Raw genomic sequence first — 26212 nt, 5'->3', positions numbered from 1 at the left:
TGTGTAAGTTATCTTACATCTTATAGCATAAGGAGAGTTGTGGGTTGCACTGAGGTGACTGACCTGTCCTTTCCATAATGTCTTGAGGAGAACTAAGGATGAGTGGGTGATAAGGAAGGGAGCATGGAATCACTCACCCTGAGTTGTCAAACATCATTTCAAAGCACATGGGAGTAAAATATAAGCCACCAAATTTCAAAATAGCCTTTACATCACATGATGTAAGTTGTAGTTACACGTTGTTTATCATGTGACAGATGTCGCAGTTTACGGGTTAAACATCTTTCACTTCACAACCTGATTGCCAATATGGGTTCTGTCAAGACTGCTCTACGTGATCTAGCTTTCCTTACTGAGTCTTCGTCATCCTCTTTTAGAGATTTTGGCAAAACTTTTGGTGCTGCCTTAGACATATCAAAAACTTTTGATAGAATTCAGCATAAAGCTCTGATTTTCAGACTCTCTACGGCTTCTATCCTCTCTGTAACTTCACCTCAAGTTTCCTTTCTGACCATTCTATTGCTGCTGTGGTAGATGATCACTGTTCTTCTCCTAAATTTATTAACAGTAGTGTTCCTCAGGGTTATGTCCTGTCACCCAACTCCTTTCTATTATTCATCAATGATCTTCTAAACCAAACTTCTTGTCCTGTCCACTCCTATGCTGATGATACCACCCTGCACTTTTTCATGGCTTTCCACAGATGTAAACAGTTCACTCAGAGAAGCCACAGAATCCCTGACTTCTGATCTTTCTAACATGATTGGGTCAGACTAAACTTGGTATTGTTCAATGCCTCAAAAACTCAATTTCTTCATCTATCAACTCAACACAATCTTCCAGACAACTATCCCCTCTTCCTCAATGACACTCAACTGTCCTCCTCTTCTACACTGAACATCCTCGGCCTGTCCTTTAATTATAATCTAAACTGGAAACTTCACATCCCATCTCTAACTAAAACAGTTTCTATGAAGTTAGGCATTCTGAGTTGTCTCCACCAGTTTTTCTCACCCCCGCAGCTGCTAACTCTGTACAAGGGCCTTATTCATCTATGTATGGAGTATGCTTCACATGTATGGGCGGGTTCCACTCACACTGCTATTTTAGACAGGGTGTAATCAAGAGCTTTTCTTCTTATCAACTCCTCTCCTCTATCTGACTGTCTTCAGCCTCTTTTCATCACTGCAATGTTGCATCTTTTGCTATCTTCTATTGCTGTTTTCATGCTAACTGCTCTTCAGATCTTTCTAACTGAATGTCTCCTCTCCTCCCAGGGCCTCACTGCATAAGACTCTTCTTTCTCTCAACCCTGTTCTGTCCACCTCTCTAATGCAAGAATTAACCAGTATTCTTAGTCATTCATCCCTTTCTCTGGTAAACTCTGGAACTCCCTACCTGCTTCTGTATTTCCTTCTTCCTATGATTTGAACTCTTTCAAGAGGGAGGTGTCAAGACACTTATCTTTTAATTCTTAATGATTCTTCTCACATCTCTTTTGGGACTAGCACCTAAATGAGATTTTTTCTTTTGTTTTCCTTGGCCAGTGACTACTACAGAGAAAAAAAATTAGCAAAACATTCATAATATTTTCATTCTTATTAAAGAAATGGATGTACTCAGATTCATCTTGAAGAAATAAATAATTAATGTATCAGACAGAGAGATGAGTGTTGTGACTGACATGGGTGAGTGATGGGCAGGAGTCCCCATGTGGGCCAAACCTAAATACTCAATACAAAATATGGTTTTACTGTTGTTTCAATCAATACACCATACATAACTATAGCCCTTCTCAGCATCTACATCTCACTGTTTGGAACATTTCTACCTCCATTTTACCCTGTTGTAAATTAATAATAAGTTTACCTTACAGGAAGGTCCAGGAGGGGCAACTGCCCCCCTCTGTTTTGGCAGATACAAAATGTTGGGTTAGGTTAGTTTACCTTATGGGGGGTGTCCAGGAGGGACAAAGTCCCCCAGTTAGAAGGTTACAAAATGTTAGGTAGGTTAGTTTACCTTAAGGGGCAGGTACAGTAAGTTAGGGAGGTCGAGGAGGGGAGTTGGTTGAAACTGCAAATTTTACCCAAAATAAATTTACTATACTACAAGCAACAGCTGTGGTTCAAACATAGAACGGCAGAGTGAAGAATGTCAGGTTCACACAATGTTTAGTCTTGCACGGTCAGAAGTACTTTTTTTTTCTGGTCAAATTACTCGAAATGACAATATCTACACGATGAAATAAACCAAGGAGTTAGTATCTGGGTGATGCGGTTTACCAAGTGGCTTATATTACAAACGCATGCTTCCTCACCTGTACCAGTAAGGTCGGCGAGCACCTGAAGGCACTGCATAATACAATCCCTGTATCCTTCAGTGTCACATCTTGGCCTCCGCGTGATCTTGCTCCAGCTGTGAATTTGATGGACCAGCGCTGGCCGAAGTGCCTTCTCCTTTGAGTATGATACGCTTTGAATCGTTTCTTAGTTCTTAGGTCTCACTCTTCACGTCTTTAAATGTATATGTTTTTTTTTTTTTTTTTAAGCAGTTTAGCAGTTTTGAGGCTCCCTCTTGTGTTCCCACTGTCTCGTCTCCTCTTAACCGCAAAAATGTTTTAATTCCTCTCCTTTCTCAGCACTCATTCCTCTTTCTCAGTGATTCCTGTTTTTCTAACTCGTGTCTGTGACCAGAAACCTGCACGCGGCGGCTGGTGGGCAGCAGCACTGTTTGTTTACCTGTGATGTAGGTAGCAGCTTTCGCCTTGGCAACGGCACGGCTCCTTGCTTTTTACTTTTTATTTTTTTTCTAATACTGGATTTATTTTCTTTTATGTTTCACGTTTAGTACAGCAGGTGTTCGTAGTGGTCTGCGTGGGTGAAGAGGAACAACCCCACGATGCGGCTACAATTACCGGGGCAGGGACGAGCACCGCTGCGAGCAGGTTCGAACGGCGTGGGCTGGACTGCTCAGTGCTCTTCTGGGTCTTCTCACAGTCTACTGCTGCCCCTCAAATGCATAAATGTGTATTCATTTTGGAAGCGTCTTCTGTCGTTGAGATCAAGGTTGTTCATTCTGGCTACATATAGAATATATAAAGCCGGGGTGTTATAGCTGTTCCTCAGCAGATGTTTACTTTATAATGTATAGGCTTGACCTTTCTTCCATTTCCTTTTGTCATTGGTGTGTATTTCAGTCTTTAATTCTCTTCTTTATCTCTTCACATTCCAGTGTCTTAATGTCATTATATTAAAACATACACCCCCACCAGCAGGCAAGTGGTGCCTCACACAGTTGCGGGGCTGGGGCATGTGTGTCGGAGAGGACTTTAGGGGGTGGTTGTACGACCCGGATCTGAATATATATATTTTGCCGCCACAATGCGACAGTGGATAGGAACTAGACCCGTTTCGTTGACTCGTTAATTTATTCAGTTACGGTCAAACCTGACAAGAACGATTTCGCGATCGTAAGTACATATGTTGGTCAATACACAGATTATAAGTATAGCAACAATTACATTCCTTACGGTTCACAACGTATATAGTGTCTCAACATCGAAACCTATAGAACAATGTTGTGTCCTCAACTTACATATTCGAGGTCTATTGAACAATCTTGGGTACTTTGCCGTCCGTTTTCCACACCGCCCTACCAGTGAGGAGAGTACAGGTCTTCTCACAACAGTAGGCTTCCCTCTGCCTCCCGGCCTAACCAGAGGGATAAAGCACCCCTCTACTCTGCCAGGCCATAGGGACAGAGGTCAACCTCGGAAGCCCCTTGAGTCAGCACAATTATTCATCTCCCTTATGTCTTATATCTCGATATCTTCAGATATAAACATCGGACCTCAGTACCATCCTACACCAACGCCTCGCTCTACTTCCATTCTTCATTAATACAATTAACATTTTCTTCCTTTATATGTCCTTACTCCTGTGATTACGCCTTCTGGCAATATATATATATATATATATATATATATATATATATATATATATATATATATATATATATATATATATATATATTTTTTTTTTTTTTTTTTTTTTTTCGTTTTTTCGGTATATGCAACGTTTTGATAAAAAAAAAAATTCCTTATGTAATGAGGTCTTCAGTCATGAAATTCCAGTTTCACTCGCCGTGAGACATGTATGATAATTTTTGTTCCCTTTTTATCCATTTTTTTTTTCTGATATACCCGTTTTTCTTTAGTATCCTATGAAAACCTACAGCTCTCTTGCTGCGTACAACATTAGAGAACACAAAATTTCAGGCATAACTATTTTTCTCGGATATATATGCGAAAATTTTATATATATATATATATATATATATATATATATATATATATATATATATATATATATATATATATATATATATATATATATATATATATATGTGTGTGTGTGTGTGTGTGTGTGTGTGTGTGTGTGTGTGTGTGTGTGTGTGTGTTTTAACCCTTTCCTTCCGGCGCTTAAATTATTTTCCCGTTTTGTATGACGGCTAAAAATGGCAAACCTAGAAATTGTCAGAAAATTGTTTGAATACTAATAATTATCTTCTCTTTGTTATTCTGAATACAGTGATGTACTTTGTAGCTCGATGTGACCTCTCAAAGTTGAGTTTATGCCTTATAAAGGATTCCTCCTCCTCCCGCTGTGTGATCCGTCATCCAGAAACAGCCCGGAGAGCGGAGAGCGATGACACCGCGCGCACACACACACTCTCTCTCTCTCTCTCTCTCTCTCTCATCTTGGAGGGGAAATTGTACACTTCCAATGAGAGAGAGAGAGAGAGAGAGAGAGAGAGAGAGAGAGAGAGAGAGAGAGAGAGAGAGAGAGAGAGAGATTTCATCCCTTTTCATATCAAGTTTCAGGCAAATAACATTATCTCTCTCTCTCTCTCTCTCTCTCTCTCTCTCTCTCTCTCTCTCTCTCTCTCTCTCTCTCTCTCTCTCTCTCTCTCGCACGCACACACACACACACGCTTTCATGTGCCAACCTGTTATTAGTTGATCTCTCTCTCTCTCTCTCTCTCTCTCTCTCTCTCTGAGTCCTCACTAATGTCTTCGCTTTCTTCAGTTTCTTCTTCTAAATATTCAGTCACTGTCTTCAAACTCAGAAAAACTGCTGAGTACGTATGTTCTGTCCTGCTCCATGATGAGTTATGATCTGAGATCCTTCGCTCTTATCAGGATGTCTCTTCGCACTTATCATGGTGCTTTCCACCCAGTGAGTGCTTTCCACCCGGCGGGTCACTGGGGTTGCCAAGTGTCGCCCGGAGAAAGGGAAAAAAGCTCAATTACCGCTAAATTTCCAGAGCTAGTGACAACAATACATGTGGAAACATGCCAGACACTTCCACTCATACCATCTGATTCGAGAAACCGCGCTTGGAGTTCAAAATTGAGGCGCGAAAATTCTTGATTACCGGTATGATCGCCGTCGCTACGGACGCATTTTTGCAATTGTATATATACGATTGCCGGAAGGAAAGGGTTAATCCAGCAAATAATCAATGTATCTGCATCAGATACCTTTTGCATTAATATTTTATTTATTCTAAACAGTTAAACATTGGTTTTCACTTAGAAATATGGCGAAATACAGCAAAATTCTTTCCCCCCTACCCGCCCCCGGGAATTAAGGGTGAAATCATGAATCGCTTTAGGCTTATGTACAAAACCAATCGGAATAATTAAAACTATGTCTGCTTTTTCAACATATTCTAATGTATATATCATGTGAATTTCAAGTCCCTAGCTGCATGAGGTATATTATAGTCATCCTTTAAACTTTGTGACATAATATCTCATAATGATGGATTTTGGTATATAAAAATCATCTCCTCCGTTGTTATTCATGTTACACATGGGCTATTGCAGCTTATGAAACTATGAGAGACGAACAAAGTCTGTTATCGATTATTTTCTTTGAAGTTGATTTTGATTTTTGACAATTATTTGAAAATCAGTTTTTTTTATTACTTTTCATCGAACAAAAAAAAATATCGTACAAGAAAACACGATAGCAGACATTGTTTTCCTATCCTTCCTGATTAAAATGTTTTTTTTTTAATTAAAGAAATTGGTCAATAAATAAGAAAGGAGATGCAAGTTGAACATACGCAATTTAACATGGGAGTAGGGATTTTAAAATCGCCCCTTTAGCTAGGCGTGGTGACTCACCCGGTCACTCTCAGTGAGAAGTCACACAGAGCAGGGAAGGAAAACACACTTTTCCTTATGTCCATATATTACACAACAGTATAAAAGTGATCATGGAATACAGTCACGATACACAGGCAGGCACAAGGGCACCAGGTACTCGTACCGTCAGTCAGTCGCACACAAACTCAACTCGCATGTCTTGTCATGTCGCCCTCAAACACACACACACACACAAACACACATACATACACACGGACACCCTCATGACTCCAGGTCAACCTATATGCCCGTGTCAGCTCTCCTTCCATTAGCACTGTAGATAACAGCACCAGCCTCAGAACAATAAGCCACACAACGCCACTTGCGAAGTCACCCACACATGTACTCACACATGTACTCATATGTACTCACATACAGTATGTACTCATATGAGGCTACCTCATACACACAGCATGCTCATGTGCTCATCTGTAGTGCTGCTACATACGAGTATACGCGTTCATAATACTGCCCCCTCCTTCATAAAATCGTCGCCCTTAAGTACAAACCTTCAATAACATTTTATCATCTCAGTGCTGCTCTGCTACTCAGAGTCCATGTCCTTATCTAACAAATAATCTTGTAATCTCCTTTGCTACCGACACGGGCGGAGCGGGTAACGAGGCTCAGGGGGAAAGTCACCCACAGACTCAACCGCCCCAGCCTCTTAGCCCAGGGGTGTCAAACTCAAATCATTTCGAGGGCCAATTATGCACTTGGTTATGGTCTCGAGGGCCACCAAAGATTTGGTAATTACTTATTGACAAGACTGAAGATTACAACTTATTTTGCTGGTCATCCTGGTTTAACAAAATTACATTATTTGGGTTCATCTAAACTTACACATGTAAAACTGGTCTTACCTAATAAATACAACGCTAATTATTACTGTAGCCGCACCGGCTGGGCACCAATTGGTTCTCAGGTGATCTGTTTTACTGATCACACCCATCATCGTAGGGTCGAGGAAAGGCAGTTCTCCCTGACACGTTTATTGATGAGGTAGGTGTGACCGTAAGAACTGCGAACAAGTTCTCGGTCTCAATTTCTTACAAAATAACATTATACACTGATATTAAACACTTTCAACATATTACAAAATTCATTAACAATACATGCAATCAACTTGGCACTATGACAATCAGTTTTTACTACAAAATTAAAGTATTTACCTCGGTCACCATCCTGCCTGTCTTTGTCTGAGCGCGACTTGGCCGTGAGTGACGCCCACAGGCGATCAGTGGGTTAACCACACTCTACTAACAAGTGAGCATCGGCTTCGGTGCTTAATATAGCATTGAATACTGATACTTACACATATTACATGTTTTCATGTAAATAGAAAACTATTGAACATTTCACTTATGATTACTAAGGAATAATGATATGAGGTACATAATATTATTGAAAGTTTTCTAATTAAAAGCAGAGTCCCAAATGAATGGAAGAGAGCCAACATAGTGCCAATCTACAAAGGTGGTAGTAAAGAGGAGCCCTTAAACTATAGACCTGTGTGTCTAACAAGTGTGGTGTGCAAAATGTGTGAAAGATTGGTGAAGGATAAATGGATGCGGTACCTAGAAGGAAATGAAGTGATAATAAAGCAACAATTTGGATTTAGGAGAGGGAGATCGTGTGTTACAAACTTACTGAGTTTTTATTCTAGAGTGGTGGATATAATGCAAGAGAGAGATGGATGGGCTGATTGTGTTTATTTAGACCTGAAAAGGCCTTTGATAAAGTGCCACACAGGAAATTGTTATGGAAGATGAAGCATAATGGTGGGCTAAGGGGGGGCCTGCTGAGATAGATGGAAAATTTCTTGACAAACAGAGAAATGAGAACGGTGGTAAAAGATAAAAAGTCATCATGGAGGGAAGTCTTAAGTGGAGTACCCCAAGGCACAGTACTAACATCAATCATGTTTGCAGTCAATATAAATGACATGACGGAGAGTGTAAACAGCTATGTGAGCCTTTTTGCGGATGATGCAAAGTTGCTGAAGAAAGTTGAGAGTGCAGGGGACTGTGGAACGTTACAAGAAGACTTGAACAAGATATCAGAGTGGAGTTATAGATGGGAAATGGAATTTAATTTAAAGAAGTGTAAGGTAATAGAATTTGGAAAAAGTACAAGAAGAGTAAAAGGAAATTATGTGTTGAATGGTGTAAGGTTGAGTGGAACAGAAGAGGAAAAGGATCTCGGTGTTACAGTGACTGGGAACCTGACCTCGGAGAAACACATTAGCAAAATTACAGGAGAAACCTATAACTTGTTGAGAAGAATAAGGCAGGCCTTTGCATATATGGATGAAGAGATGGTCAGGAAGATGATCGTGTCACTGATAAGACCTAGACTAGAATATGCAGCAGTAGTGTGGTCGCCATACAAGAAAAATGATATAAGGAAGTTGGAGAGAGTTCAGAGAGCAGCTACGAAGATAGTACCAAGTATCAGGGACTTGTTATATGAAGAGACTGGAAAGGCTACATCTACCAACGTTGGAAAAGAGGAGAGAAAGGGGAGACTTGATTGTGATATATAAAGCATATGAGGGAGTAGAGGAGGTGGACCAGAGCGACTAAATGGTCTGGGATACATGGGACACTAGAGAACATGGGAAGAGGCTGAAGAGGAGTGCTTGTAGAAGAGACGTCAAAAAGTATAGTTTCCCATATAGAAGTATTGATGTATGGAACAGTCTGGATGAGGAGATAGTAAATGCAGAAAGTATACATGGATTCAAGGCTAAGTTGGATATTAAAAGATATGGAGATGGGACAGCACGAGCATAGCTCTTTTCCTATAAAGCACAACTAGGTAAATACATAACGTTCCAGGTGCCACAGGTTACGCTGTTAAATGCAGCCCCTGTATCAATCCATGCATGGCACCTTTAGGGGCATTATGACGGCATGTTTTCTCTTTTGTGAATACTGATTGAAAGCTCCTGTTCATTATCTCTGCTAATTCAGCCAGATCCTCGCACATTTGACCATTCACCTTCAATCTGCTTATTCCTTCTCTATTTTTCATTTTGCTGTTCACATATCTGAAGAATAGTTTTGGTTCCTCTTTGCATTTGTCCATAACATCTTTCATAATTTTTCCTTTCTTCTCTAATAACCCTTACATATTCATTTCTTGTAGTTTTGTAGTTTTGCCATAGCTCCTGCATACTTTTCCTCTGCTATCTATTCCATGTCGTTTCCCTCTCCTCCCTTCACATTTTCTATTATACCAGTCATTGTTATATCTTCTTGTCTCTACTTTGGTACATATCTTTTCACTCCCTCTTCATAAATATTGATGAAAGCTTCCTACTTCTTTTGCACATTACTTGCTGTGATAAGTGTACTCCAGTCCGCTTTATCAAAGTATCTCCTCATTTGTTCAAAATTTGACTTACCATAATTAAATCTTTCACTTTTATAATCTTCACATCTACTTTCCTCTCTTTTTTCTTTAATACAAAACCTTATCATGACATGATTGCTTTTTCCTAGTGGACAACTATAGTTCATGTCTTCTATAATATCTGTTTCTTTTGATAATACTAAATCAAGTCTTGATGGTTCCTCTCCTCCTCTGTATCTAGTGTTTTCCTCAACCCACTGTGTCATAATATTGTTCATTGCCAGTTTCAGAACCTTATCTCCCCATGAGTCTTCTCCTCCTCTTGTGTTTCACTCCTCCCAACTTATCTCTTTACAATTAATATCTCCCATTATAACAATTTTGTTGTTTTCTTTAATTTTCTTTACAAGCCATTGTTTTGTTTCACTCAGCAACTGTTCATGCTCTTGTCTATTCCAGGTCTTTGTTTTTGGTGGGACATACACCACTGTGATATATCATAATCCTCTTCGATTTATTAGTTGTAAGTTCAGGCCTTCCACCAAGCCTTCTGCCTTTTCCACACTCTCCACCCTGATACCCTTTTTAACAAGCATCATCACTCCACCTCCTCCTTTTCCACATCTGTTTCTTATCCACATATTGTACTTTTCCCATCCTAAATTTGCTGTTTCTGAATCTCTTTAGTTTCTACCATTGCCATGCTGTCTGGTTCATTTGCTTTTATAAATTCATTCACTTCATCCATCACTGAAATTAAACCATCCACATTAGTGTATGCCACTGTTCATGTCCCTCCCTCTCTTACAGCTGTGCCTCTGCACCCTTCACTCTTCGCATGTGTCATCTCAAACGTGCACCTGGGCTGCCTGAAATGTTACATATGTTGTCTCTAATGTGCACCTGGACCACCCAGGTGGCTGACTCGGAACATACTGCTGGGTAGGGGTGGGCAGGATCTTAGTACTGGACCTGAACCCCACTGATCTGAGGAGAGCCGACGGATCTGATTACCAATGCTGGTACTCAAATCCATTGACATGAATACCACTCTTTGAGATGAATATTCACATGATTACTCAGGACTTTTTCCCCTTTAGCTTCAACATTTAATATGAACATTATTTGTACTGATCATTGTATTTATAACAAACTCGATATTACAATGGATGAGTATAAAACAGTTTTAGTCATACGTATGAAAAATATCTTGGCTAGTGACGTATAGCAGAAATTTAGTGTTGTCATGCGCATGTCTTTTTAATGAATGCTGATTGGCTGGGTACGTATGACATCAGAGCTTAGCCAGCAAAGGGTATATATATACTACCATGCATCCCCACTCTGTCATTCCATCCAATCCATCTCTTCCAGATCCACATCCCGGGGTACCAGATGAGGCAGGAGATTTACACCCCCATCCTGACCTGCAACAGGTGTAATGCGGTGAAGGATCACCCCTCCAGGAGCTGCCCCAACCACTCGACTACATGTGCTGCTTAGAATGCAGCAGTGTTGAACACTCTTACAGGGACTGCAAAGCCTCTACAAAAAAGTGCCTCAACTGCAGAGGAGAGCACAGTGCTAGGGCAATGTGATGTCCCACCTGCAAAGAGGCCCTCAAAAGGAAGGAAGCGGCAGCGTGACAGGCTCAGACTAGGCAGAACAACACCACTTATGCTCAGGCTGCTCAAGCAACCCCTTCTCCCACTGGACTTCTTACCCCAGACCCCTCCAATATCCTGACTGGCCTGATGTGCCTTTTCCATGCACATCTGGCCAATGCCTCATCCCCGGGCTCCTTCCAGTAGACCCTCTCAGTGAGTCTGGCCGAGAACGGTCTGCCTGATGTCAAGCTACCCCCTCTGCCATCTTTCCAAGCCCCAGAGGTGATCATCAGGGCTTTCTCCATGAGAGCTGCCCACACCGCCTCTCCAGTGCCCATAGGCTCTCACTCAGCCACCAATGCCCCGCCTGCCTCTGATGATGCTGCTTCTGTGGCCTCTTCTGCTTCCTCCTCCTCCAGTGATGAGGCCTTGGAGGCATCGGAGCAAGACTCTGACCAGGAACTAGGCACTTACGAAGATGTCCGGTTCCACCCCCAACGAACTCGACCAGTGCCTGCAGCATGGGAACCTTATCCTGCATCACACCAGCCCACCTGAAATGAAGCAAGTGGTACTCGACTATGTCCAAGAGAACATGGCCTCCCTTCAGTCATAGATTATTTTCTCGAACAAGGACTTTGAGATAGCCAGGAATGCTCCCCACCAAGTAATAGGTGACCTGCTTCACGGGAGACTACCCTCAGCACGTGAGTAATGCCTCATCTATGAGTAATCCAGCATAACATTCTCTCCTGGGAAAACCGTAAGTTTGACCTAAGTAAAGTTTACAGACAGTACGACCCTGACATCTTTCTCATTAATAGCCACGGACTAAGTGACGAGACAAGACTTAAGATTCCAGGCTTTAGAGTCTACCAACAGAACTTTAGTAACACAGTAAATGATGGGGTTGCCATTGCAGTCAAGAGCACCATACAACACAGAATTGAGGATGATTTTTTATCAGAAACCCTTGCACTAGAGACTGACACTCCTGACAGACCTATTCTTATTGCCACTAGTTACCTCCTGCCACAGCAACCTTACTTACCACACCCAGACTATCTCCACCTACTTTGCAAACAGACACTAGTTTTCTTATTAGGTGACCCTATCTTGGGTACACCAAGTAGGGACAGACATCATAGACTACCTTCACTGACACACCGCATGTCACATTGGACCCCATTTCCCCCACCTTCTTCAACCATCAAACTTCTTCCTTCCCTAACATCGCCCTGACTAATAGAGCCAATTTTCTCCACTATTCCCTTTCACCTCTCTTACAACTAGTGACCACGTTCCTGTCATCCTCAACATCACCTCCCCATTCTTTTCCCCAGCACCAAAACATTTTCCTTTCACGGGACCAACTGGGATGCCTTCAAAGAGGACGATGCCCTACAGATGACAGAGCTTCCTGACATTAGTTATGGTACCTTGGAGGAAATTAACGATGCTCTAGAGACTTGGATGACTATGGTAAAGACAACTGCTGACCGACATACACCACAGACTTCGTTCAAACTCAGGTCTCAAACGCAGCTGCTCAGAATACAGTTTCAGGCACTGCATGACAGAGCAATGCTGAGAAGCTGGACTTATGATGATTACAGGCAGTACTCCCAGCTAAAGGCTGCATTGCAGGACTCATATTCGACAGAGGCTAGGGAACACTGGGGAAGGAGGCTGGCCAGTCTGGCTGCCAGCAACCGTGATCCCAGGAAGTTCAGGCAGGAGATTAAGTGTCTCTCAGGGAGAACAACGGGACCTGACTCTTATTTAATTGCCAACACAGGAGACAAGAAATACACCAACCTGACAAAGAACGGCTTTTTATGTCCACCTGGGATCGTATTTACAGGGAAGACTACAATGACGACTTTGACAATAACAACCTCGTGCTGGATTACGTGGCCGCTGCTGTGCAAAGAATGTACCCTTATGACAATGTTGACCCTGCCCGTCTCACTGGTACCTCTCCTCTGGACTGTCTTATTTCCTCCCAGGAGCTGGTCACTACTGTTAAACATGGGAGGCCAACCTGCCCAGGGGGCAGTAAGATTAACAGAACTATACTCTCATATCTTCCAGATTCAGGACTGGAGGATCTCCCACCAGAGCCCTGCTATAGGTGATGTTAACTTCCCCTAACATGTATCCCCTGATTATATCCCCTGTCTGTAATTGCATCCTTCTCGGCACCTCCCCTCCCTCCTGCCTTTTACTATGCCATACTGTTTGTGTTTTTCTCTTTTATGCCCATAGATCCTCTGCCAGTCTCCACCATGCCTGCCCCTCACCTCCATGTACCGATGGCTGATGGTTGAGTGTGCACATCTATCTCTTCCCTTCCTGAGAGCCGAGGAACCACAACAACGAAGTAGCATCTCACTGTTGTCTCACCACTTTGGGGATTAGTCAGGCCTGATAACACCCCTGGTGACACCGACAGCAACCCTCAGTGGCATTTCTGCTGTGTGATTCTCCCCCCTGAAGCCCCATGCCCTGAGTTGTTGGGACACTTTCCTGTCGTCTCAGCAAGGGGTACACATCCTCCGGATAAGATACGCAGCTCCCGGCAGTGGGGCTGAGCCTCAGGCACATACAGTGGTGGGGACGTGCTGGGTCTGATGGCGCACCAGCACCACTGAAGGCCTCCCCTGTAAACCACCTCGACACCTCTGACTACGACCCCACCTGCCACCCTCACAAGGCAACAGGACTCACCTACTATAGAACAACCCCAACTATGACAAGGACACTCGTCATGAGACTTCTGGACACTTGTGTGCTATAGTGTATTACATTGTATATTATGTTAAGATGTAATCTCCCTATCCACAGCAGCACGGGTGGTTTTCCTCCGGGAGCTCCGGTTTCCACCTAGAAGACATCTGTGCTGTCTGTGGTCACAACATATATTGTATATTTCACTTCTTTTGTGTAAATATCAGAGTTGCATGAGATGTAAAATGTATTGTAATGTATTACATGTGTATCCCCCTCCCCATCTTCTCTCTCCCACAGCAGTACGGGTGGTTTTCCTCCAGGAACTCCGGTTTCCACCCCTGACCCAGCATGCACTGCCCTGTGACCTTTCATTACTGTACAGCAGCAGGCCAGACCGCCTAGCAACTTTCTACTCCTACTTTATTTCTATATTTCCTCTCTTTTTCTTCCCGTGTATCAGCCCAGGTACACCCCCCTCCTACTCTTATGTAACCCATCTTTTCTTAATAAACTTTGTAAACTTGTAAACTCCGTCCTCCAGGCCATCTTTGAGACAGTAAAGGCCCAGGCCACTCTATGGAGTGGTAAATCTAAACAACAACCTACTCCATCTCTGGGCCATCCTTGAGAAAGTAAAGCCCCAGGCCACTTCATTGAGTGGTAAATCTAAACAACAACAACCCACTCCATGGTGGAAGGATGTCCCTGCCTGTGCTCCTCGATCCAGACGCTGTTGTCCATAGGACTCCAGCTTCCTGGCCAATCAGTGAGTGGCATACCAGTGTCTTCCCTGACCCAGCTCAGTGAGAGAGAGACACAAGCTTCCTCTCGATTCCGGATCAGGATCAAGGGTCCTTGTCTCAGCGAGCTCTGTGATTGGTCCTTGACAATCCCAGACCGCTCTGTCTGAGAAGGAAGTGCGCACAACCTACTACTGCTACAGCCACATCTTGAGAGCTATAACCGGCCCACCAGCCAGCCAATCAGCAGCCAGCAAGATGTCGACTCAACTCGCACTCACCCAGTCTACCTACAACCACTGAGGAAGATACATCTCCCGAATCTTCCTGGCTCCACTGCTCCAAGTCTTGGCCAATCAGCAAGTGGCTCTACAGCCAGGCGGCGGGGGGCCAGCCAGAGTCAGTCTCACTCTGGTCACCGAGCTGGGTACATCTCATCGCACTAGCCCAGGAATCTCACATTCCAGTCCCCAGGATTTCAGTGTTCTCCAGTGCTTCTTCACTGTTCTCTCTCACCACAGTGCCCAGGATCTGCCCGTGCCCACGTTCCACAGTCCCCAGGATTTACTCCCCAACCACAAGTGAGTGCTACAGAACTTTCCCCATGGTGTCAGGATTACACATTCCCTCTACAGTGCCCAGGATTAACCCCAAGCTCACAGTGTTACCATGATTGCACGAGAATATGTTAGTGCTATTGACCTTTGAACAGCCATGGGGTGAGTGAAAATTAAACATCCACGGCTGAAGGAGCTTGCTACCAAGTGAAAGCTCCTGGACATACTGGCCCCAGATGTGGAAGTGGTGCAGCTCATCCCTGTATGGGATGCTATAGTTGTCCTCATGGCGACAGACCAGGATGCGGACCTAATCTTCCAGGTAAGCATCTTGATGAAGCTGCAGGAAAAAAACTTTCACTCCTCTGCTACCCCAAAGCTCAGGGCCCATAGAACAATCATCTGTGTTAGGCTCGATGAGCTCATCTGTGAGCACACACCTGTGCAGATGGAGGAGGAAACTGAACGGCTTCACAACTGGGCAAAGGTGGTAGAAGTGTTCTGATTCCCCAATCAGAACACCTTCAAGATCACCTTCAAGGAGAGTTGTATGGCTCAGAAGATGAGAAAGCAGGGCATCAGGATGTTCAACATGTCCATCCCCCCTTCACAGATAAGACAAGAGATATACACTCCTCTATTCTCTTGCAACAAGTGTCAGGAGATCAAAACGCATCCCACAAACTAGTGCCCCCGTCCTGCTGATTACACCAGGTGCTTTGAGTGTGCCAGCCTGGACCACACATACAGGATGTGTCAGGCCAAAGACAAGCACTGTGTAAACTGCAGGGGAGCTCACAGTGTGAGAGCCATGCAGTGCCCAGTATGTAGGAAGGCACTAAAAACAAAGGAAGAGAAGCAATGACAGAAGATGCAGCCCACAACAACTTATGCCAAAGCTACAAAAGTTACTACCCTGGAGGCAGCGGGACTCAACATGGCAGGATTCATGTGTGTACTGCACGCCCATCTGGTTAATGCAGATCTAGGGTCCTTCCAGGCAACACTTACAGAGAGTCTTCGGCTCAATGGCCTGGAAGATGTTAAGCTGCCTCCTGACCCACCTTTGGCAGCTATACTTAAAGCCATCACAGGCGCCATGGGTCCAGCTCCTCTGCCCAACAACATCTCACAAAGAATCGCTCAAGAAAAGGCAACCACAACCACAACCCCTCCCCCCTCTGGTAGCCCCAGGTGCAGTGGGAAGGAGGAGAAAGGGCTCAGCCACACCACGACCACCGAGGATGAGGAAGATGGGAACAATACCCAATGGGCACGGCACGTGAATTCGATGTGGATTATTCATGGATTTCTGGTGAAATCTTGAGTACGCAAGTATTCACTAAATTTCCACGTCTTTTCCACATGGATAACTGGTTACCAGATTCACGTGAATAACTGGAAAAAGAAATCACGTGATTTCTTTAGTAATTTTATACACGCATAAATCTGGTACTTGAATTCACGTGATAATACATTACTAAAAATGGCATTCTGGGCGTTAATTATATGCTTTTGTTAACATTAAATTTAAAATAAAATAGTAAAAATAAGGTCAGTCCAGAACATTATACATCCACCTTGATTAATTTTAGTTGTTATATTTCATCTGTAGCCTATTAATGATAATCCATATATTCGCAACCTTCATACATATATATAGGCTACAAAATTTTGAGCTGCCCGCTAAATCAAATAGTCTACCCGGCCGCCAGGCAATGCACCATGCAGTCACTGAAACACGGAGATTAAATTGAGTATTCATCTCTCTCTCTCTCTCTCTCTCTCTCTCTCTCTCTCTCTCTCTCTCTCTCTCTCTCTGATGTATTTATTTTCTTTACATCAATAAATTATTTTAATTTGAATTTGAATTTTTCTCTATTGTTGTCCGTAAATGCTGGCAAACCACAAAGTAATCATATTATGTATTATGAAATAGATTTCAGGGTAGCATTGTTGGAATATATTAAGGAATTATCACCATAGTAAGCTAAAATAATAGGGCGAGGGAGTTTGCGCAACGCGCTGCTCGGATGGTCTGCCTTGTACGTGCCAGGCTGCCAGCCTCGGCCGTTGGCGCGAAAACTGTGGGAAAGACAGGGACAGTTCAGGAAGTCTCAGGCTGTTTTGGAGCCTTTCGTGGCTGTGCTAGCAAATAGCAGGTATGTAGTGATGTATTCAAGTGTGAGGATTACCTGTGGGCAAAGTGTAGGATGTCAGTGGAGTGTACAAGGAAAGGGAGAGCGTGATTGGAGAGAGTGTTGGACAAGAATTTTTAGGCGGCAGTGAATCTAGTCCTAGAGTGTTTCTTCATCTGCTCTAGGGGCTAAGTGAGTTGCAGCAGCTGTGCGAGAAGACGCCTGTCTGCCCTACGGTAGTGATAGGTGTGCTCGTCACCTCTTATCCAGAGATGACCCTACCAGGGTGGAGTGGAGTGGGGTGGGGCCTGAGTGGAGTGGTTCTTACCTGGTTGGGCTCCCGAGGGAACCCCACAATGGCTAGCACGCCAGCCCGGAAATTTTTTAAAAGAACAGAGGACTATAAACTGAAGAAATGGCTGGAAAGTGTGCTATACACCCAAAGTATGTACAAACATCAAGGGATAGTCGGGTGCACATAACCTAACGCCACATATCACTCGCCTACCTGGCCGTCTTGCCACGGTTTTGGGGTAATGAACAACGCTTATTTATATTTGAATACATGGCCGAAGATCTTTTGTCATTAAGACACCCATTTATTAAACAGGTCTAACACCTCTACACTCGAGAACCCCGTAAAGTAAGATAAATATTAATTCAATTAATGCAATATCTTACCTTGTAATGGGGATAGAGACCCGGCGGGGACACTTATAGAAACCTTAACCATAATGTAAGACTCCAGTAAGGCAAACAAGGCCGTAGGTAAGGTAATCTTTTGGTGTAGCTAAAGTAAAATATTACCACTAAAACTAATGAATCCTAATCTAAAACAATCTAAAATAACCTATCCTACCTAACTTAACCTAAATTACAGGGCGAAGGCAATTTTTTTTTCATTTCCCCACCTAACCTAACCTAAAATAACCTAACCAAACCAAACCAAACCTAACCCACTAACCTAACCTGATTCGAAGTATTGGGGTGGTGGTGAGGGGCAAGTATTTTTTTTACGAACCAAAAAATTGCCAATTTATAAATAGCACATCGAAATCTATAAAAAGAAAGTAGTTTCAACCCAAAAATCCTAATCTGACCTCTGCTATAATAATTCTGCAAAATATTTTAGGCCAAGTATATACAAAGTTTAGATGATTGCCTTAATTATTGTTCACTAACCAAACCCAAGATTTCCTAAGCTAACCTAACCTAACCTTTCCAGAAATTACCTGCCAAAATGGAAGGAAGGGTTTGCCACCCCCTTCCTTGTTCAAGTAGTCATTATGGGTAAAAGTGTAGAGTCCTTTCTCGGCGTTATTACTGGTTTGTTTTTTTCCTCGTTTTCCCAGCACCAACAAACTTTAAGACGTGGCGGGAAGGCGGAGTTTTAGGGTGGAGGAAGCCACATAGGGCAAATTTGGCAAGACCCAAAAAGTCTACTGTGAAAACTATAACATTTTTAGAGAAATTCCCCAAACAAGGAAAATCCCTATCTAGGGAAAATCCTCGATCATACAATGGTGGCAACGCTATGAGCCTAGAGTGCCCCATGAGGGGACTGCGCTCCCAGCGACCCACCCTACCTAACGGAGGGGCTGTGCCCCCCTCGATCCACCCTACCTATTGGGGGGCTGCGCTCCCATCGACCCACCCTACTTTTGTTTTGTAAAGTAAACATGGAATTCAAAACATATCCGGAGCTACGCCCCCTTCCCCCCGAACCCCCTTGCCTATCTGGGGTACTGCGCCCCCTCGACCCCCTACCATTTGGTGGCTTCACGCCTAACCTAACCGATAGTCGTTTGGCCATGCAACTTAAGGACTTGGGTTTAACTTGACCTAACTGAGTCATTTTGGTGCGTAACCTAGGGACTCTCAAGTTAAACTTAACGTAACATTAACTGATACCTTGCCTTAACCTACCATCACCAAGTACATGTAATGCATGGTAATGTTGTGATATAGCTAAAGTAGAATGTAACCGTAATTATGAAATAGAGTACTCCAAGATGTTAGAATAGGCAACGCTAAGTAAAAAAAAAGGTAAAGTGGGTGCATTCGCAGTGGCTGCGCGTGACTGCGGCACTCATCTCCATCCCATTAGCCCTTGGAGCCTGTGGTGGGTAAGAACCCGTTATCTCGGGACACATGGCTGCAGGGAATGACATCCGGGTTTCCACAGTTTACCTTCCCCAGGTTTCCCCAGGTACCCGTTTATCGACCAACCCGAAAGGGATGGATGAACAGCTGGGTGGGCTGTACGCCGACTGCCCAGGCCGGGATCAAACCCGAAAACTGGGCCCGCAGATTTGTAGCCAGGCATGCTGACCACTGCACCACGGAGGCACTACATTATTGGGAAACTTCCATAGATGATGGTTTTCCTTTTGGGGAGCCTTTAAAAAAAATTTTTTTTTTTTTATTTACCATAGACTTTTTGAGTCTTGCCAAATTTGCCCTTTTTGGCTTCCCACACCCTAAAACCTCACTTTCCTGCCAGGTCCCCAAGTTTGCTGGTGCTGGCAAAAACAGAATCAATGAAGCATGGCAGACGCAGAAGCGGCACAATAAGGCGAAAGGTATTTCACTTTATGTTAGAGGGTACCTAGGTGGCACTTCTCCCCACTTTCTGTTTCTGTTTTACGGGTGTGTGAAGGCTTGTGCCCGATCAGTTAGAAAAACAAACCAGTAAATACGTCGGGAGAGAACTCGGCACAATTACCATGAGGGTTTTGATCCCTTCACTTCTCACTTGTGTGGTTATTAGTGATCTATGATGCGTTATTAATAATAAAATACAGAAATACACCTTATAGTACTACTAACATGATATACTGTTATGAATTTAGTGACAACGAAAATGAATATAGCTATGTATTTTTCTTTAACTGGGATGCATTATGCTAAAAATGCAGTGTTTGCAATTTCTTTATGGCATTTCTGCCAGAAACATCACTGGTATTATTTCTACTTCCCCATATGCATACTAAGCCTGTTAATATAGCTGCAGTAGTTTTCATGTGTGTAGTGGTAAAACCACTTTTGTCTGTAAATTATCAGTTACTGAATAGTAACTAGTTTTGAAGAGGTCAGATAGAATGTTTTCAAACTTAGGAAATTAATTTTACTAGGATGTGATGTGAAATTTGCACAGACAGACCATTAGTAACAATTAATTTCAGGAAGAGCGTATCCTGCTACTGTATGGGCTGGATCAACCTCAACTTGTAACTGGTGGTAGCTACTCCATCCATTAATTCTTTCCCTCTGTTGAGACAACTTAAAGTGAGTATGTATATATAATGTCTTATTGAATGTTCTATCTATGCATGATGTACTGCTTCAAATTTACTTTACGGACCTTTAAAGTCTGACTGATCACCTATATCACTGTCATACTGAAACTCTCTTCAGAAGGCAATTTTTTGCTACTTTGTGTTGTGTGTAATCATTGAGCTCGTTTGTGTTGTAGTATGTAATCTTTAAGCTACTCTGTGTTTTGTGTAAACTGCAGAACTACTTTAATTTGTTTTTGTGTACTCTAAACTAATATATTTCATTTGTTATCTTTCAAAGTACTAAACCACTACTCTAACTCTCCTATTTTTCCCTGACTTTTGATCACAGTCTCTTCTCAATTAATTATGTCTTACCATAAAAGATACAGGCAGATACAACGTGAGCTCAAGGAACTGTTGGTTAGTAGTAGTGAAGAGGAAGCTGACTGGGTTCATCAAAACACCAAAATTCCCAAACTTTACCATAATAACTCTGACCCATCTTTAAGCTTTTCTGACCAGGACAGTTGTGAAAGTACATCCTTATCCCCCTTGATAGTAACTGCACCAGAAGAATTAAGCACAGATGATGAGAGTCACCACCATATATCTGATTTGGCACTTGAAGAAGGATTAGCTTTATGGGCATCAAAAAATAACATTACACGCCAGGCAGCAAATGAATTATTGGAGCTGTTGAGGAATAATGGGCATAATCTACCTAAAGATTCACGCACTTTGATGGAAACTCCAAGGTATGTAGAGGTATTAGAAAAATGTGGAGGACACTATTATTATTTTGGGATTGGTTCATGTTTGCAAAATATATTGAAGACTCATCCAGCATTTGTAAAAGAAAATGATTCGGTTAAACTCAGTGTAAACATAGATGGTATTCCTTTACATAAATCAAGCAATGAACAGTTCTGGCCTATACTGATAAAGTTCAGCTGCTTTAAGCCAGCATTAGTTGCTCTGTATTGTGGAAAGACTAAACCAGATTCTATTGACAGTTTTTTGGAAGATTTTCTTCAAGAATATAAGCAACTTTCTAAAAATGGTTTAGTTTTTGAAGGGAAAAGACTGGCAGTAAGAATAGTTGCATTTATTTGTGATGCACCTGCACGCTCATTTATCAAATGCATAAAAGGGCACAATGGGTATTACTCATGTGAGAGATGTGAAATTAAAGGAACCTGGCAATCACATGTTCTTGTATTAGACTCTGCACAACCCTGTAATGAAAGATCTGATGAGAAATTCAATCAGGAACAGTACAGGGATTCTCATCAGTTAGGAAAAAGTCCTTTGATTCAGTATGGAATATCTTGCGTGAAAGGGTTTCCACTGGATTACATGCATATGATTTGCCTTGGTGTTACCAGAAGAATGCTACTTTTCCTCATAAGAGGTTCTAAGAAATGCAAACTCTCTCAGCTTCAAATAAGTTTAATTTCTTCTTCTTTAGAGAGTCTTTCCAACAAACTACCAAGTGAATTTGCTAGACAGCCACGATCACTAGCTGTAATTGATCGCTGGAAGGCCACCGAATTTAGACAGTATATATTATACACAAGTATTGTTGTCCTGAAAGATGTTGTTCCTGATATTATATACAAAAACAGTCTTTTGCTTACTGTGTCCTTATCAGTTTTATTGAATTCCAATGATGAAATACGAAATTCTTACTTACCATATGCAAGAGAATTACTTAAGTGTTTTGTACAACAGTGTCGAGATATATATGGTCAAAGTTTTATTGTATATAATGTTCATAATCTTCTTCACTTGGTAGATGATGTAGAGAATTACCAGTGTTCCCTTAATGACATTTGTGCTTTCCCATACGAGAATGAACTTCACAAAATAAAGCAGTTAGTGAGGTCATCAAACAATCCAGTTTCTCAAGTTTTCAAAAGACTTGCAGAAAAGAAAATGATTAATGAATCAAAAGTGACAGAAGCTAATCACAGAATATATATATCTACAAAATACAAAAATAATTGTTTCATGTTAAAAAATGAAGATTTTGTGTTCCTTAGGAAACTAAAAAATGATGTCTACTATGAATGTGATGTTCTTCGTCAAAGCCAAACTGAAAATTTTTTTACTGAACCATGCAATTCTAAACTCATTAACATTGTGTTTATGAAAAATAAGAGTAATTTAAAAAAGAAAGTAATTCACTTAGAGCAGCTGCATAGAAAGGTGATAAAATTGCCATATAAAGATGGTGTTGTTTTAGTACCAGTTGTACATGACATTTCCAGTTAGGTGGGCAGTTGTACATGGTGTATTCTCATGACTGATATGTGTTTACTAAAGAGAAGTTAAGCAAAACGTTTCAGATCTGCAGGATTTTAGTCTTCATACACAAGTTGTATTTGTTATGTATCTCTCTTATGGCCATTGTTCTTTATCTCAAAACTGTTCATCTGCATCTTCACTCTCCTCTTCGTCTCCCTTGTGCCTTGTGTGCCAGTACAGCCCGGAGTGCTGCTCTTCGGCTTATGAAGAGGATTTTGTCAGGTTGAGACATGGGTAATTGTTTCTATACTACATTTAAAATATAGAAATTAGGTTTTTATTCTTGTCATATACCTATCTGAAGAGGTAAAACTGCCAACATGCCTAGCTTTTAAATATTGTATTATTCGTACTTGAATATCTTACTGCTGATGTTATTAATGAAACAAAATATGCAAAGCATGAACATAGCCCATTGATTAATTATATTTTATATTTAGAATGTGGAAACGAGCAGTTTGGTTGGAGGGTAAGAAAGAAGAAGAGGGTGTGGTGCCATCCAGCTGGGTATTAGAAGAGAACCAAACCTTGTTTTGGCCACAAGGAGTTAATGCTGAGAATGCCCTTCATAATCAGCAAGAACCAGACCCTGCATCATGGAGAAAGTTTATGTTGAAAAAAGTGAAGATCACTTCTGGTTGGTGTTTTACTATTATCTTGCTGTTATTGGATGACGTTCACTTTCATTAACAGTAATTTATTTTGTAATTTAGTAATAGATATAACATTTTAATTTATAATTTTGCTTTTGCCTACCACTTAGGTTCCCATGTATTTTTACGTAAATGAAAAAGTATGGAGCTACACAAGTATCAATTCACAAAATGCTTAATTTCATTGACAACTGTGGTCTGTATTGTTTTAAGCATATTGTGTACTTGTGGCAGGCCTGGTATTCTTTGCATATATTCCCCCTGGGGCTACATAGATACTAGAATGTAGCCCTCTCCATGTCGGCTGTGTGCCGTAAGAGGCGACTGATTCTGGCCCTGGGTGGGGATCTCTTTTACTAGCCCATAGCAGGTCTTTTTACCGCTTGACATATTTTCCCTTCTCATTTCCCTTTGCTTTCTGTCCATTTTCTTTTACGTTCTCTTACTTTTCCGAGTGGTGGGCTGACTCTTTGTCAGAGTGAGGGTTGGTGTCCTTTACTTCCCATAGCCATTTCTGTCTTTCTCTTGTTCTATATACCTCTACTGTTTAGGGTGACACTAGGCTGGGGATCTGCCCATTCTTCTCTACCTTTTATAGTCCCACTTGTGGCACATGCCCAGGGATAATGCTAGGCACAAGTGCCATGGGAACCCATTTATTGAGTCGTGGCCCGGGATGGCGGATGGTCACCCTCACAGTTCAAAGGTGGTTTCTGCTGTTCTGGACCATGGCATGGGGAGGTAATGCATAGGAGCAGGTGTCAGGCTATGGATGGATTGTGGCTAAACAAAGTTTTAATTTTTTGTATTACTGGGATCATCCATTTATATATTGCAGTTATTCTTCATTCAAGTCAGATATCTTGAAAGTCTTTATATGTAAAAATGCAAGCACTAACTTTTTTTTTTTTCATAAAATATGGAAATTATTTTGGTTTTGATATTTTTACAAGGATGAAGATTATTAAATTTATGAAAAAGTGTAAGACTGAAGAATATATACGAGTATATACACACTTTCTGTATTACTTGTATTTTTTACATGCCTACCTTGTATTCTGAAATTGCACAGTACTATGGTTGCATTCAACAAGTGTGAAGGCTGCATTATCGTGCTCTACCAGCCTGCCTGTCAACAATGTGCGGTCTCGTAAAGGATATGTTTCTGTTTATAATAGCCTATTCGACTATAGCTTACGTAAATGATACAGAAACATATACTGAGAGACTGGATGCACTGATGACATGCAGATTACCAGAGCACGATAATGCAGCCTTCAAACTTGTTGGAATCAACTACAAAAGCTCAGATAATTCACGGATAAATAAACACATGGATTATTCCACCAGATATTACCATGTATTACACGTGAATTTGTACACGTGTATTCCACGTGTTCATTTTCACGTGAATTCGATTTTGCATTTTCCATCAAATATCCATGAGTAATCCACGTGCAGGATCCACGTGTATTCCACGTGAATTACGTGACATTTGCCCACTGGGTATCCAGCATCTTCAAGAGTGCCTCTGACACCTGGCCTGGCCTGAGGAGATGACCTACCAGGTGCTTAGGAAGGGACTCAATGAGGAAAGATACAAGATTGGCCACAACAGAACCCGAGCTAACACTGCTCCAGTTCTCCACTGGCTGAGGAAATAAAAGCAGAACCTGGAAGAGATGCTGTGCTCCATGCCTGAGGATGACCTCACCATGTTCACCACTGGACCACTACTGAGGAAGCAGGGCAGAGACAGTTGAGGTAGGAAAACACATCCTAGACAGACATAATGACACAACTAAGGGTAATACTGCACAATGTCTTGACATAGAACAGCACCCATAAGTACAACTTGACTAACACCTACAGACACTTTGACCCAGACATCATATTGATAACTAGCCACAGATTACAAGACATGATACAACTAAAAATACCAGGATACTCTGTTCACCAGAGTAACCAAGCAGATGAACCCATGGATGGAGTAGCCATTGCTGTGAGTCAGACATTAACCCACAAGGTTGAGGATGACTTTATATCAGAGACCTTGGCAGCAGAGTTAGACATGGCAGACAGACCAGTGACAATAGCTACATCTTACTTACCACCAAGATGACCATATCTTTCACATCCAGACTTTCTCAAATTATTAATAAGACAAACGCTAGTCTTTCTGGTGGGAGACTTAAATGCACAACAAATGACATTAGGAACAACTTCAACCAATCAAGTGGGACGCGACCTAGTAGACAGTGATTGTCAAAGTGTGTGCTGTGGTACATGAGTGTGCCACCATTATTTCCTTGGTGTGCTGCAAAAATTTGGCTGGGATTTTGATTTCTGTACATAATATAATGAAACTATTGTAAATTGTAATTTATATTTATCAAGGATGACTAATTATATATATATATATATATATATATATATATATATATATATATATATATATATATATATATATATATATATATATATATATATATATATATATATATATATATATATATATATATATATATATATATATAAAAGGGCAGGTATGCTGCACAAATATTAGTTCTTTCTAAGTGTGCCAACATATTAAATAATTTGAAAACCACTGTAGTAGACTATCTA

The 26212-nt window shown here is 41.7% G+C and overlaps 1 protein-coding gene and 2 long non-coding RNA genes across 5 annotated transcripts in view; 1 reads left to right on the top strand and 2 right to left on the bottom strand.

Annotated features, from left to right (window-relative positions):
* Positions 1–3619, bottom strand: part of LOC135108136 (general transcription factor 3C polypeptide 3-like) — a 36741-nt gene extending 33122 nt beyond the window's left edge. Inside the window, exon 1 of one of the 3 annotated variants that reach the window (XM_064018855.1) lies at positions 3595–3619. The gene's annotated coding sequence lies outside the window, so the exon portion shown is untranslated. Of the gene's footprint in view, positions 1–2317; positions 3077–3594 lie in introns of those variants that run through there. The other 2 variants (XM_064018854.1, XM_064018856.1) reach the window with 2 other exon arrangements.
* Positions 3620–20640: 17021 nt separating this feature from the next.
* LOC135108134 (uncharacterized) lies at positions 20641–24025 on the top strand. Its single transcript, XR_010272155.1, has 2 exons — positions 20641–23168; positions 23375–24025. It is a non-coding gene; the product is annotated as an uncharacterized LOC135108134 (long non-coding RNA).
* A 7-nt stretch (positions 24026–24032) lies between these two features.
* On the bottom strand, positions 24033–25745 carry LOC135108135 (uncharacterized). The gene is made up of 2 exons (XR_010272156.1): positions 24907–25745; positions 24033–24862 (listed from the first exon to the last, which is right to left on the bottom strand). It is a non-coding gene; the product is annotated as an uncharacterized LOC135108135 (long non-coding RNA).
* Positions 25746–26212: the final 467 nt, after the last annotated feature.

Source organism: Scylla paramamosain, chromosome 16, assembly GCF_035594125.1.
Source record: "Scylla paramamosain isolate STU-SP2022 chromosome 16, ASM3559412v1, whole genome shotgun sequence".
In the NCBI taxonomy this organism is placed as follows: Eukaryota; Metazoa; Arthropoda; class Malacostraca; order Decapoda; family Portunidae; genus Scylla; species Scylla paramamosain.
This window is presented reverse-complemented; position numbering and strand designations above follow the sequence as displayed.